The following is a 16,527-nucleotide window of genomic DNA, read 5'->3' as shown; positions in this document are numbered from 1 at the left end:
ACTTAACTGCTAAGCCATCTCCCCAGCCCTGCATTGACTTCTTTATTTCATTAAATTTGTGTCCTGTGTCTTCTTTGATTCCTTTGATTTTGTCCTTGATTCCTTTGATTTCTACTTTAACTTCTTTGAACATATTTACAATCATTCTTTTGAAGTCTTTCTCAGACTTGTTCTAACTTGTTCTCAGTGGAGATCATTCTTTTTCTTTTTTTCTTTGACTCTTTTTTCTTTCTTTTGATATCCGTTTTTTGAATCTTATTTTATTTTTTCTCAATTTTTAAAAATATTTTTCATGATTATAAAAACTATCCCATGGTAATACCCTCCCTCGCCCCACTTTCCCCTTTGAAATTCCATTCACTGGAGTTCATTTCTGATGCATTAATACTTTTTGGTGGATTTATATTGTCTTGCTTTTTAGTGTTTCTTGTGTTATAATGTTTTTGCATCTTGGATTAAGTTAATACTTGAATTTTCTAGCTAGCTGGGTATTCTTAGCTGTATCAATTGATCTGATGTTATATATCTTCAGGATAGGAGCTCAAGGTGTTAGATGTGGCTCTTAAGACTCTCAGAGTATCTAGTTCCTAAGGTTGGGTTTGCCTGCTAGCGGAGTATTTAAGTAGGCTGAGTGGAACAAAATACCGATAGATTCTAAAATATAAACAATGTACACAATCAATGAAAAAACCGCACTGAGTATTTATGCAAGAGTAGGTATTACAACAACCAGATCCTCTATCAACAAAGAGTTTAAGATTTCTAGTCTGTTGAGGGTTCCAATTCAACTTGTGACCAAATGAAACCCTTCCCTGGTGCAATCCCAGTTACCTTTTTGGATGATTTTGGTCTCAGTTATGCATCCTTCTTTGGTGCCCTGTGGGTTCAAGTAGGCTGGCTGGATGGCTGGACTCCTGTTCTGTTTTCTGGAGCTGGGCACTGGTTTTTATTTTGGGGCCATCTGAGCCAGGCAACTGTGGCCCCACAGACCTGGCACTGCCACTGCTGGAACTGCTTCTGCTGGATCCACTGCTGCTGGAGCCGCAGCCACTGCTGCTAGAGCCACTGCCACTGCTGCTTCTGGAGCCAGAGCTGGAACTGCTGCTGCCACTGTTGGATCCACCACTCCAGAGCCACTGGTGCTGCTGCCAGAGCTGTCATTTCCAATTCTGGAGCCAGAGCTGGAGCCAAGGCCACCACTTTTGCTGCTGCTGCTGGAACAACCACTGCTGGAGCCAAAGCCGCCACTGCTGGGGCTGTTTAGTCCTGCCTTTGTGGCCTCTGGATGCACTGCATCTCTCCTACTTCTCTGCTGCCATTTTAATTTCTTATACACCTCACTTTTTAGTAAAAGTGTGTATTTTGCTGGGAATTTTTTGGCTTTTTGTCCCCGAGGCTGCTTTGGTGTGGTTCCTAAGATGCCATCATAACCGGAAGTCCCCATGTACTCTTTAATATTGTATATTTCGCTGGAGAGAGTAGAACCTACATATATAGAAAGGGCCAAGGGAGAATGAAGGGTGGGAATGAGAAAAAATGGGCATGCCAGGGTCTTCCAGCCACTGCAAAGGAACTCCAGATGCATGTATGATCTTTTATGTATAGAATCCTATGGTCCTGGGGAAAAGAGCAAAACTGGGTCATTAGATTTCTCAGGCAAGAAACCTAACCACTGAGGGATTGCTCCAGCCCTGACATTTAGTACTTTTAAGTCAATGGCATATTATTTTCACATTTGATGACTTGATCATCCTGTCATTTGATAATGCAATATATGTCATCATTGTTAAACTCAATTTATAGCAAATGAAACTTTGTGGTCCCATCCTAAATCTATGCAGGAGAGCAAACTTTCCAGAGAAATGGAAATAGAATTCTAGTTGGTAGAATGTCTGAGATTGTATTTTCATTTCAGATTAATGTAGGTTGTTTTCTTTCACTGAAATTAAAGACACATTCTGAGAATTGATTTGGACCTACCAGGAATATATGGATATGTTAAAACAATCATTTTCTTCGTAAATTGCTTTTTTCTGCACTCATATAAGCAACATAGTTATGGAACCTAAGACTAACGTTGCTTCAGGCAAGCATGTTCTCAAATCTCTGCCATGGAAAAACAGGAAACAATGCTTCTATTCTTTTTAGTGTGAATACAAAAACAAAACAAAACAAAAAACCTGATCTCATGATTCAGACTGTTTATGTGTTGCTGAAAATGCTTTTATAAATTTTGTATTCAACACACCATATGTAATTTACCATACTCTTTCCTTTTAAGAAATAAGAACTTGTCAGGAATAAATTGTAATTGTTGAAAGGCTGCTGAAATTGTTGGTAAAATGCCTACCTTTCAAGATTGAGAACCTGAGGCTGATCCCCAGTACCTACATGAATGCCAAGCATAGAGGCATACATTGTAAAACAGTACTGGGAATGCAAAATCAGAAGGATTTTCTCAGAGATCACTAGTTAGCCAGTAATGGGACAAAATACCTCAAAAAAAAAGTTGGTTTAGATTTAGCTCATCATTTTGGAGCATGCCTTTAATCCAGCAATTTGGTGTTAGAGACTGGAGGATTACCCTGAGTTTAAGGCCAGCCTGGGACTAAGAATGAGCTCCAGGTCAGCCTGATCTAGAATGAGATCGGACCTGGAAAACAAAGCAACCAAAATTTAAATGAGAAAGGCTTTGTTTCAGTTTACATATCCAGATTACTGCCCATTTTGGCAGGAAAGGCATAGCAACAGGACCTCAAGACAATTGTTTGCTTGCATTCCACTGTCCATACAGAGGAAGCAGAAAGAAATGAATGCTAATGCTCACCAATGTCTCTTTGTAGCACAGTCCAGAACTTCAGCCTATGGAATGGTGCAGCATACTCCACACTAATCTGCATAAGCCCTATCAGGTGATTCTAAATCACAACATGTTGCCTCCCAATATGACTCATCATTAATGTACAGACAAGTGCAATTACTCAGGTGTAAGATGTGAGAAGTAAAGAGTATATTTCTGAGATGAGATGATCATTAACAATAAATACTAAGAAAAATTTGGGGACAAAGAAAAAGACCAGATATATATATCTAGGGAAAAGAAGCATTCATTATCGCCCAGGTATTATTTCTGTAAGAAATTGGTATCAGCACTTTGTGAGGTGGCACAGAGGTTAGAGGCATTTGCTTGCAATCCCTGCTGATCTAGGATTGATCCCCAGGTACTCATGTAAAGTGTCGCATACTTCCAGAGTTTGCTTGCACCACTAAGAAACACTGGCCCGTCCATTCATATTTAAAAGAAAATTTAAAGCATATTTTTTAATGAAAAGAAAAGGGCCTAGGAAGATGGGATAGTGATTAAAAGTGCTTGCTTATGAACTTTTCTCCCAGGTTCTATTCCCAGTGTGCATGTAAAACCAGTTGCTCAATGTGTTATGTAGCATCTGGAGTTTGTTTGCAGTAGCAAAAGGGACTATTGAACTCTTTCTCTCCTCTTTCTCCCCTCTTATGCTCTTCCAATCCCCATCTTTTATTCAGGTAAATTATTATTAAAAATAAAATAAATGGATATGAGAAAGTGCTTTTCAGGGATCTAAAAAAATGGGTGAAGTGTAAGAAAGAAAGAACAAGCATAAGGAATGGAATTCAGATGTCATTCTGATCACCTTAGGCAATATTGGCAAACAGGATCCTTATTCCTATCATGGTACCCTGATAAATTCCTACATTCAGAATCCAGGTGGAGTGGTTCATGCCTTCAATTCCAGTATGTATAAGTTGGAGACAGAAAGATGAAGAATAAAAGTCATCTTCAGCCAGGCATGGTGGCACATGCCTTTTATCACAGCCCTTGGGAGGCAGAGGTAGGAAGGATGGCCATGAGTTCAAGGCCACCTTGAGATTACATAGAATATTATTATAGAATTTAGTCAGAATACATAGTGAATTTCTGTGCTAGAGCAAGACCCTACTACAAAAATCCCGTGTGTGTGTGTGTGTGTGTGTGTGTGTGTGTGTGTGTGTCTTCTATGCTCACCAAGGTGATTCTGTCTGTCTGTCTATCTATCTATCTATCTATCTATCTATCTATCTATCTATCTATCTATCATCTATATCTTTAGGTTTGTAATAGGCCAGACTAAAGTATATGAGACCATCTTAAGAACATTTCTCTATTTAGAATACCTATTCTATTATCTATCTATTCTAAATAGAATATCTATAGGTGCTATTTAGAATACCCAAGATATTGTTACCTTATTTAATACAAACTTGCAGCCTGTACAATTGTTGGAGAAAGGATTGTTTAGCTATGGTGACCATAGCAGAATACTTGGTGCCCTCCTTGATTTGAGCTTGCTGCATTTCATCAGCCAGGCAATCCCATGTTCTCTGCTCACCTGGCAGGACTGTGGTTACAAGTGTACATGACCATACCTAGCTGTTTTGTATGGATTCTACAAATTGGAACTTGTGCAGTTCCAGCACTCCTCAGGCTTTCATGGCTGCACAAAAAGTGCCAGTACAAATCAGTCAGCTCTCCAGCCCCTAATACAAGCTTTCTATTATTAGTTGTACATCAAAATTCCCTTTAAGTATTACCTGAGTGAATAGAGAATTGCATTTAAACATCTCCCTTTTTATATATTTTCATCCCTCCCTCCCCCCCCAAAAAAATCAGATCACTAAATTAAATTCCAAAAGCCTGTTACAGAAGCCTGGGGAGATGGTTCAATCAGTAAGAATGGTTACCACATAAAGAATAAGAACTTGATTTGCCCTGTGTTCAATACCTAGCATGCACATAAACATCTGGTTATGTCCATGCACAGCTGTAACCCTAGTCCTTTTGTGATGTGCAGGCTGAAGTATGAGTCAATCACCTCGGTTAGCTAGTCTGACTGAAAATGGCAGCTCTAGTTTCTGTGATAGACTCTATTTAAAGAAAACCTGCAGATGAATAGAGAACACCCACCATTATTCTCCATATTCTGAATGCATGTACACAAGGCATGCATCTGCACACATGAGTACATAAGTCTCATACAGATAGTGCAGACTCATGCATGGAAAAAAATAAGTTTAAAACAGCCAGGCATGGTAGCACATACCTGGAATTTTAGCACTTTGGAAGCTTAGGCAGAAGATTCAGGAATGCAAGGCTAGACAATGCCACAGGAGACTTTCTGAACAGAGTGGGGGGAAAGGAGGAAAAGCATGAAAGGCAAAGGACTATTTTCTTTTTACTTTAATTGCTATCCATTCACTAATTTTGAATTCATCAAATCTTGGTGGGGGGTGGTACATGTTTTTTTTAAGCATATAGCCTCCATTATGGCTTTAACCACCAATGAATAGGTATTTACTAGCTAAATTAGAATTGTAGCTAGGAAGGGTAGCACATGACTTTCATCCTAGCACTCAGTAAGTAGGCACAGGTAGTAATATTGCCTTCAATTTGAGCTTGTCCCGCAGCCACATATTCCATCTGATGTCAGCCTGTGATAGAGTAAGACACTTCCTAAAAAATAAAAAAAAATTCAGTAGCAACAACAACAAGAAAGAAACCCATAAAATAAATAGACTTGGATAAATGGTGAACTATGAATTACTTTCTGATGTGCTCCACAAGATACTTAATGATCAGACATGGAAAATTTCTATTCAGTTGCCAAATGCACCTCTTACAATGAAATCCTAGGTATAAAGTCAAGAGCAGACACTTGTCCTTTGAATTGAACACTTTGCTATTATACTCTGAAAATTTCTTTTTCATTGAAAGTCATGAGGTGAAATAAATTGCCCTTGTTTGGTAAGACTTTTCTTTTAAGTTTAGAAGTGGTATCTAACTTTGTAGGTATATCTAAGGAGGATGTGTAATAAAGGTCTTTAAGCTACATCTTCCTTTAGTGCTAAGACTATAGGGGTACCCAAGTACACCCAACACTTTCTTATTCATCTCATTTCAAATAAATGAAGCACTTTTGAATGTTTTTAACATAATTCTCTAGCTTTTTGTTAGGATACAATAGAAATAGAATCAAGATAAAGTCCTTAAGGAGCAAGTGTGAAAAATTGTGTGTGTGTGGCTGGAGAGATTGTTCAACAGCTAAAGGTACTTCCTCACAAAGCTTTATATCCTGTATTTTATGCCCCAGTACCCACATAAAACTAGATGCACAATATGACACATGCATTGGAGTTCATTATGGTGGCAGGAGACTCTGGTATGTCCTTGATCTCTTTTTCTCTATATACATTTTCAAATAGTTAAACAAAGAGCTGGGTGCTATGGTACGAAACTAATTCCAGCACCTGGGCACTAGAAGCAGGTGAACAAATGAGTTGAAGACTATACTTGTCTTTATAATAAGTGTGATGACAGCCTGGCCTACATAAGAGCCTGCTCCCATTTCACTTTCAAAATAAAAAAATTACCTGACATCTGAGAAGGCTCAGCAGATAAAGGCAGTATATGGAACCTGCTGGTCCAGGTCCAGTTAATCAACAAACCATGTAAAGCCACATGTGAAAGTGTGTACAAGAACTTGGTGCTTATTTTAAGTAGGAAGAAATTGTGGCATACACAAACATGTGAACAAATAGGAACACACGCACACATGCATAAGCACAAAATTAAGGAGAGAGATGCAAATAAAGAGTCATCTATGCCAGGTTGACATAAGATGTGTATGTTGATGGCTGTATAGTTTTTAATTCAGCTAGCAAGTTCCATGTTCACAGGGATACTAAAGCGGAAAGGGACTGAGGCCTATTGGTATTCTTTCATTATCAACAATGGACACCTCAAGCAGACCAAGAGAAGTAATTAGGTTGTATGTTTGTCTTAGTTATGGCTGGTACTGTTTTTATTCAAAAGAAGCAAGATTTTTTTTTTCTTTCTATCATTTCTTTACAGATGCCAGACTCTAGAAGACTCTTGCTTATTCCTGGTATTCAAATATTCTTCTTTGTTTTCTTCCTTGTATAATGATATAGAACAGTAAACTGTGTGACTTTAAAACTGAAAAGCACCTTGTTTTTGTTTTTTTCCTCTCCAAGACTTCGTTGCCTCAGCTTTTTGATGCCATAACCCTTCTGCACATTGTTGATGTTGATAGCTTCATAGTTTACCTGCTGTGCAAAAATCAAAATTCACACCACTCTAATTACTGAAACACAGTGCTGTGCTGTTATTATAAATGATCTGGCAATAGTAGACTGGAAACATAGGTTGAAATAAGTACCTGAATTTTTGTTCTGTGGCTCACAAGCACCATTTTTTAATCATTTATTAAAATGGGCTTTTTCTAATAAAATGTGGTAGTATATGCCTTTAAACCAAGTGCTAGGGAAACAGAGGTATGAGGAGGACCTCCATGAGTTCCAAGCATTTTGGGACTACAGAGTAAGCCCAAGAGATCCTGGACCTGTGTGAGAAGGTACATCATGAAAAAGAAACAAAAATGAACTTTTCCTAATCAAAGCATTTTTTCATGCAGTGTCTTTGAGATAGTGAACACATTTACATAGAAAAATACTCCATTCTTACTCAGAAATCTTGCTGCCTGAAGAGTTTCAATACAGGATACATTTGTTTTATCTCCTCACATTCTCACTGGAAAATGTACTTGCTACTGGACTGGGAAGATTACCTCAGTGTATAAATTCACTTGCTGAAAAAGACTGATAATTGAGATGAGATCCCCAAAACCCACATAAAACCAGATGTATTAGAGCATATGTGTAATCCCAGCATGATGACACAAAACAGAAGTAGGAACAAGAGAACCCCTGGAAGCTAATGGCTAACCTGGCTAGTGAGATGTAGTACAGGAAAAAAATAATAATCATATAAACACTAATCTAGAGGCAGGTGGGGTGTTTATGCCTATAATTCAGAACCCTAAAGGATGGACAGCTGTGTGGTAAAGGATAGTATGGGCTTTAGCATAAGACCAAATCTCACAAAATGAAGAAAACAGGCTGGGAATATAGATCAGTTGGTAGAGAGCTTGCATAGTCTGCACAAAACCCTGGGGTGGACCACGACCATTGCATAAAGCAAGTGTAGGGGTGCATGCTATATTTAGAGCACTCAGGATGTAAAAGAATGAGAATCATAATTTGAAGGTTATTCTCTGCCTAGATTGCAGGGCATATTGTCTCAAAAATAGCAGCATTAGCCCAGAAAAGACGGAACCTCCAGAGAGATTGTCAAGTTTCTAGTTATTTTTAAGGTATGTTATCACTTTACCATAGGCTGGACTGAACTAACAGCAATCCTTAGATATAGCTGGGTCTTTCAAGTGCTGAGATAAAAGGCAAAGGACTTTGGCAGACTACATGGTAGTTGCATACAAGGTGTTAAAATAGCAAGTGCCTTGAGACTTTTGAAAATGTAAACTATGGGCCAGTGGTGATGGTTTCACAGTTAAGGCCAATGAAACTTAAGGGACATGGTATTATTCATTAGTACACAGGTGAGCCAGATACCCAAGGTGGCCCATGCAATTGGAGTTCATGTACAGTGACTAGAGGCCCTGACATACTGATTCTCTTCTCTATCTGCCTCTTCCTCTCTCTCCATCACTTCCTCTCCCGCACCCTCTCAAATAAATAAATAAATAAATAAATAGTATTTCAAAGAATAAATCACAGTTAACAGCAAAAAGAAATCTACACTGTGACCTCAGGAATTAGCTCAGTAGTTAAAGGTGTTTTCTTGATAATCTGTAAACCAACATTCAATTCCTCAGAACCCATGTAAAGGCAAATGCACACAGTATGGAAAAATACCTGCCTTTGTTAATCTGGGTAGCTTACAGAATAGACAGTCCTATTGTTTCTTGAGAAAACAAATGAAAGCTACCATGTTGTATGGTTTATGAGTTTTAAGGAGTGCCCACAAATTTTATTGAGTCTAGGACTTTGTAGTCTGGATTTAGTTTGCTGGCAATGTTTGGAGACTACAAAGATGTCACTCTTTATCTCTACCAGTTGTTGGAAAGAGCTTCTCTTGAAGCCTTCTTACTCATCTTGGGACACTTCTTTTTCATAAGATAACTCTTCCTTTGGCATATTAAGGATGGAAAACAGAGTTGTATATCCTCACTTGGGTTCTGCTGAAATTAAATGCTTCATTTGGTTAAAGGTTGAAATAGAAGTATTTCAGCAGGCTACCTAAAGCACTAAGCTGAGTCTTGCATTGGGTTTCATGCAAGGATTCCATGCTGACAGGAGAGAGTTTGCTTTTACAATGTTTTTACAAATATTCCCTGTCCCATCTCGCGGGACCTAGTTATTCATGGGGGCGAGGAGGACCCTAACCTGAAATAAGATGGGCGAGAAGGAGGAAGAGACTCAAGCAAATGTACACTTGTCAAGAGTCCAATTTTGTTGAGCCACAGCGGCCTTTTTAAAGGTTAGGGTTAGGGTTTTGGGTGGGGGGGGGGGTGGCTGGAGGAGGCAGGTGGTGAAAAGTTACAGAATCTTCTTGGCCTTTGGCCTAGGACAGTTTGCAGTTATTCCAAAAATTCACGGTACAGTTCTCATGTCTCTGCAGTTGCCAGGTAGGGTGTTAATTAGTTAGGTGTGGCGGGGTGTGGGGGATGGAATCAGTTAGGTATGGCGGGGTGGGGGGATGAGGAAAGGTTAGAAGTTGCTCAGGGCAGAAGTTGCTCAGGACAGAGGTTATCTCAGGGCAAAGGTCTGTTCAGGGCTCATCTCCTCGTCTCCAACATCTCCCCCTCTTCTGTATACAAGGACCAGGATAGGGAGGTTACCGTGACCCCTTAATGATGTCCCAAAGAAGGGCTTGTTTTGGTGGCTGATTATTTTTGTTTAAGAGTAGAAATGGATCCAGAGGAGCAACCTGACATCAGAGAGGCGAGCGAGCGTTCCCCAGAGTAGGTTGAGCGCTGTTACTCATAGGTCATTGATTTCAATAAAGTCATTTGGATTGACCTTAGGACAAGGGGCACAAATGGGGTCTGAGCCTGTTAGAAGGGTGGTGCTGGACCCTTACCCGTCATTGGATCGGCCTCCTCTTGGCGAGGTCGTCCTGTCTTAGGCGGGTCAAGACTTAGCCACCCGTTCCATCGCTGACTTACCAGACCACTCACTTTGTGGAAATGTAACGCATTTTGCTCTCAACAACACCGTCAAAGCCCCATAAGGATCCTGGAGGAAATATGTTTGGTAGCCAATTAGTATGAGGGGTCGAGGAGACCTGAGTTATTATTCGGAGGGGCGGGACCAAAATTTCCACCCCAGGGTGGATCTTTGCAGGGAGGTAAAGTCTAAGGGTCGAGATGGGGGGTTGTCTTGTTCTTTTGGCAGGTCAGTGGCAGATGTTTCTTCTGTGGTGAGGCGATGGTAGTGGACTTCCACCGGCTTGATTGCAGAGTCTACCTGACTCTTAATGAAACTGGTTAGTCGTCTGAAGGCCCAGGGGCCAAAGGAGATAAACAAAAGGAATCCAACAAAAGGGCCTAAAAGACTTGGAAGCAAAGTAGTTAGCCAGGGAGATGTGGAAAACCAATTTTTATACCAAGATTCTTGTTGTTCTCGAGTCCTTTTTCTATCCTCTAGATGACTTTTAACTTTATCAAGGCTATTTTGTACTAGCCCAGTCTTATCTGAGTAGAAACAGCATTCTTCTTTGAGGGCTACACAGAGTCCCCCTTCTTTAAGAAAGACTAGATCTAATCCTTTCCGATTCTGAAGAACTACCTCAGAAAGGGAAGCTAATGAATCTTTAAGATCTTGTATTCCCTCCTGTATGAGGCTGAGATCTCTATCCACTAAGGCACTGAGATGTGAAAAATGTTGTTGGGAGGTAACCATTGAGGCAATACCTGTCCCGGCCCCTGCAGCACTAAGCCCCAGGAGCACAGTCAGGGTAATAGCAGTTAAAGGCTCCCTTTTTTGTCTGATGGAGATACCCTGATCCAGAGTGGATAAAAATTCTTCTGGATTATGGACAAGGAATCACGGTAACACAATAACTACCACACAGTAATCTTTATTATTAATAAAATCCTTATTGACTATAAAAGGAGTCAGACCCGAGGAGCAAGCAAAGTAGGTGTTATTAGGGGCTTTAGTATAGGTGGAAGTTTCATTGACAATAGCAGTCTGATTACAGACCGATATGAGTGAATGGGGGGGGCAACATTTTAGGGCCAACAAGACAGAGTCCAATACCTGAAATGGAACTAAGAGTAAGGCCTCCATCTGGGGCAGCATGCCAGGATAAGTCATCTGTATCACTGGTGAATATAGGGGCCATAAGCATCGCAACACCCTCATAAAAGGGAGGTGTAGGAGAAAAGCAAATCCAGCATTCTTGATAATCGGGATTGCTAGTATTATGAATAGCTTCTAGGGAGGCGTTTACTAAAGAAACAATGAGATCAGCCGAACTTGGGGGTCCCTCAGTGATGGTGGGTTGGAACAAGGTATATTTTTGAGATAACTGAGTGACAATAGGGGGTGTGGTAGACCTTGAGATAACAGTTAATTTGGGTCTGGCTGGTTTGAGTAAGACAGGGTTTGGTCCCATGGCTGCAGAATTTTTATTGGGAATAGCTTTGAGTAATTTGATTTTAAAAGTGAGCCCAAAGTCTTTTCTTTCTCTATAGATTCGGAGTCCCCATTCAAATCCTTGGCCAGTCCAATCATGTTGTCTGGCTCGGGAATTGAATTGGATTAATAGGGGACTACACCAGCCACCTGTAGGGGACTGGTTGGGATCACAGAGTCTTACTAAGTCTCTAGGGGAGTGGTTGGGTGTTGCTTTAGGGTGTACCCATTTTCTTTTTACCGAGATATATTCCCAGGAGGAGGAGGGCTTCCAATAGGTGTCCCCAGTAGTTTTGCAACCCCAGGAGGCACAAAAATAATCACCAGCCCATCCACACTTGTAATTGAGGGGCTTATCTCGGTGGGCTCCTGGGCAGACATAAACACCTTCCGCTGCACCATGAAGGTGGCTTCTTTCACCAGTGTTTCTACAGCCGGGGGAATCAAGGCTGCATCTGGCCAATTCAGGTGCCTTGTTGTTGGGCTGAGGTCATAGTTCCTCTGCCATGCCCCAATCAGGGTGTGCTCCAAGGGCAAGGGCACAGAGATCTATTTCTAGATCAGGCCACTGGGGCTGGGGTCCGACTGAAGAGCTAGAGTTAACAATATCTCCGGCATGGTTTTCAATGATCCAAGTGTAGTTATAAATTTGATAAGGGGAAGGGGCACTTACCACCAGCTGGGCTGCAATTAGAAATGAGAGAATGGCCAAGCCAAGCATCTTTCTGTAATTAAGCACAATTAAAATCTTTCTCAGGGGTTTCCTGGGAGAATTAATCAATTTTATTAGCCTATCTGGGAGCCATCTAGCATTTTGTTCTTTAGAGTCATATATGCAAGCATGTCCTTTCCCCCAGATTAACACAGGATCTGGGCCGGACCATTTGTGAGTTATTGGGTCCCTCCATAGAGCTTGAGCATAATTATTTGATGTGGAGGGGTGCCAGAACCCATCTGCTGCAGCTTTGCCTTCTTTATCTAAAGTTAAGAAATTTAAGACAAGCACGGCATGGTTTAATAATGTTTTCGGGTTTCTTGCTGGACAGTATAATATTCCCCCAGAATGTTGCAACTTAAAGAGCATGTTTTTAAGAGTTTGATGTGCTCTTTCTACTATACCTTGTCCCTGTGGATTATAGGGAATACCAGTAAAATGTTTTATTTTTAATTGAGCACAGAATTGTTTAAAGCTAGTGCTCGTACACCCAGGGCCATTGTCTGTTTTGATGACTTTTGACAATGGCATAAAGGCAGAGCAAGCAAATGTATGATTAATAACATTTTTAGTAGCTTCTCCTGTCTGAAAGGAAGCACAAATAAATCCACTAAAGGTATCTATAGACATATGAATATATTTTAATTTGCCAAAACGCGAATAATGGGTAACATCCATTTGCCATAATTCCCCTGGTGTAAGACCACGAGGATTAACTCCCAAGTGTGGCTCAGGCAAAAATGTTATACAGCCCTGGCACTGGCGGACTATCTGTCGGGCCTGTTCTCGGGTGATAGAAAACATCTGTCGGAGAGTTTGGGCATTAAGATGGTGTAACCGAAGTGTCTCTTGTGCCTGGGATATGGGGTCAGGTGGGGCGACCATGCCAGTTAGGACAACAGAACTATTTTGAGTTGCCTGATCCACAAGGTTATTTCCTTTACTTAAGGGTCCAGGAAGACCAGAATGTGTTCGAATATGTCCTACAAAGAAGGAGTGAGTTCTGGCCAGGATTAGTTGTTGAAGTTTAGCAAAAAGAGGGGAAGCATTGGTAGAGGGACGGATGTCAGGGACCGTCTCGAGCAAAGGGACTGAGCTGGCTACATAGGCGCTGTCAGTATAAAGGTTAAATGGGTGATTGGAGAGAGTCTCAAACACCTGTATAACAGCAACCAATTCCACAAGCTGTGCCGAAGAAAGTTTAGTTTGGACTTTGGAGATTTTTCCATTGATGTTAAAGGCTGCAATTCCAGATGAAGAACCATCAGTAAAAACTAACATGGCTCCAGGAATGGGAGAGCTTTTAGTCTGTTTTGGGAAAACAATGGACTGTCTATAAAGGAATTTAATTACTCTGTCTGAAGGATAATGATTATCTATTTTGCCTTGGAAGGAAACACAATCAACAGCCCATTCATCAGAAGACTGTTCTAGCCATTGAACCTGGGAGGCGCTATAAGGCACACTAATGGTGTCTGGGTCTTTTCCAAAAAGTTTAAGGGAACATTCTCTCCCAAGTTTTAAAACCTGGGCAACCAGGGAGGGGTAGGTGGGCAGGATTTTTTGGGGGGTAGCAGGTAAATGGATCCAATATAAAGGCTTAGTCTGCCACAAAAGACCGGTGGGTGTAAAAGTTGTAGGGAGAATAAGTAACCATAACGGGGAGGTGGGAGAGAAGTATCCAATCTTTTGTGCCTGAATGGCCTTTTCGACAATTTGTAAGGAATTTTTAGCCTCTGTAGTAAGCTCTCGAGCAGAGGAGGGGTCAGAATCCCCTCGCAAAATATCAAACAAGGGTTTAAGTTCTCCCGTAGTCAATTTTAAATAAGGTCGTAACCAATTAATGTCCCCCAAGAGCCGTTGGAAATCGTTAAGTGTTTTTAAAGAATCTTTTCTTAACTGGATTTTTTGAGATAGGATTTTATTGGAGTGTAATTCAAATCCAAGGAAAAGGTGGGGAGGATGGATTTGAACCTTCTCTGGGGCTATTTGTAGTCCGAATTTTTGGAGTATAAGGATTAATTCTTGTCCCACCTCATATAATTTTGGTGTCTCTAGGCCTGCTAACAAAATATCATCCATGTAATGAATGATATATAAATTATGATATTTAAGCCGAAAGGGATCTACTGCTTGGGCGACAAATTTTTGACAGAGGGTAGGGCTATTGGCCATCCCCTGTGGCAAAACTTTCCATTGGAAGCGGGGAGATGGACCGATACAATTAACAATAGGGAGGCTGAAGGCAAAACGTTTGCAATCCTCTGGGTGGAGGGGATGCAAAAGAAGCAATCTTTAAGATCTATGACTAATTTAGTATAGCCCTTAGGACTGGCTACTGGTGACGGGAGGCCAGGCTGAAGGGCCCCCATCGGAACCATGGTCTTGTTAATTTCTCTTAGATCTTGGAGTAATCTCCATTCCCCCCCCCCTTTTTTTTTGTATTACAAAGATGGGTGTATTCCAGGGGGAGGTGGAGGGTTCAATATGACCAGCCACTAATTGTTCCTGCACCAACTGTATGGCTGCTGTTAACTTATGTTGAGGAAGGGGCCACTGATCTACCCAGACAGGGGAATTATTTTTCCAGGTTATTTTATCTGCCTGGTGTGCAGGAGGAGAAATGGCCCTTAGGAAAAATGTGAGTCATAGCCAAGACCTGTCCTCTGAGACAGGGTCTGGTATTCCTTAGCCAGAGTCCTACAGCGGTCGACCCAATCAGCCTGCCAGGAAAGGAATTGTCCTCTAGTTAAGACCGACTGTACAACGGTGAGCCACTCATTAGGAGTCAGATAATCTCCCCCGCCAAGGCTTTCCAGTAAGGAAAGGGTAAAAGGGGCATTAGGTCCATAGTCCTTGACTGCTGAGTTAAGTTTTTCTAGGTTTTTAAAGCAGAGTCGGCGATAAACATTCTCCTCACCTTGACTATCTTGGCCTGTGGTGGGCATATTGTGGCATGGTATACTCTGACTTTCTTCCTCCTCATTTTCATTTTCACTTTGAGAATCATCCTCATCAAAGGAAGGCAAGGGAACAGAGACTGCAGGGAGATGGCATGAAGAGGATGGGGCATTGCGATTAAGGACAGAGGAGGAAGGCCCGAGGGGGTCAGACCCAGATCTCTGATTGGGAGCGTGTCTAGTTTGTGAGCAGATAACAGGAAAAGCCAAACAAGGAGAAGACGAGGGGTGAAGGGGCTGGGGTAGGGGAGGGGGGAGTTCGGCAGAACAGTGAGCAGAGAGACAAGAAAGTTGTTTTTGAAGTTGGAGAATTTCAGTGAGATCTCGAACTTGAGAGGAGAGGCGAAGCTTGGTCTCCGAAAGGGAATTAGGCAGAACAATCGGAAAAGAGGGCAAGGTCAAAAGAGGAGCAGAGGGGAGAGTTTGGGGGGAAAGAGTTGGGGCAGCGGGGGCGAGGGGTGGCCAATCAGGATTGTGACAACGGGTGGCCTCACCTTCTAAGGTAGTTGCATCGCCAGGATCGAGAGGGTCATCTGGAGGGGAGGAAGAGGATGAGGGACCAGTAGGAGGAGGCTGAGGTTTAGTGGTAGGTTGCTTCTTTAGAACAGGATTGATTAGGTGAGGCGATTGGTTATGGGGGGGGGAGTTAGAAATGTCAATTGGGGGTAGTGGAGGGTAAAGTTGGGGAAGATTCGAAGGGTCAGAAGTATGAGAGTCAGAAACATCAACGAGAAAAAAGGAGTCTGAAGCTCGAAAGGGGGGAAGCGAAGGGCAGCGGGAGCCAGGCTGTGAAGATGAGAGACAATGTTCAGCCACAGAGAGAAGGTGGCATTTACCAGAGTCATTATTCACTTCCTCAACAATGTCTTGAATTAAGCCCCAGAAAGAGAAAATAGTTGGGGATAGTGCGTCATTGCCTTCCTCAGTGAGTTTCTGATTTAATTCTCTACCTACTCTTTGCCACTTTTTGGGATGAATATTAGGTCCATCAATCATCAACCATGGACATGTCTTATCAACAAAAATAAAAAACTGTATAAGATCCTTTTTCTTTACCCGTATTCCTCACTCTCTGAGAGAGGCTTTTAAATCCTTTATGAAAGAAGCCTCTTTACACAATGAATGGCCCATCTCGATGGGACGGAATGAAGAGGGAAAACTTACCAGGTCTTGCCGTCTTCTTGGGCGGAGAAGTGGTGACCATTCAGGAACACTCCGGAGATCTTGTGCTGGGGGGTCTCCATCCGGCAGGGGTCCGTGCCT

Source organism: Jaculus jaculus, chromosome Y (genome assembly GCF_020740685.1).
Source record: "Jaculus jaculus isolate mJacJac1 chromosome Y, mJacJac1.mat.Y.cur, whole genome shotgun sequence".
In the NCBI taxonomy this organism is placed as follows: Eukaryota; Metazoa; Chordata; class Mammalia; order Rodentia; family Dipodidae; genus Jaculus; species Jaculus jaculus.
The sequence above is the reverse complement of the archived record's forward strand: the minus strand, read 5'-3'. Positions refer to the sequence as shown.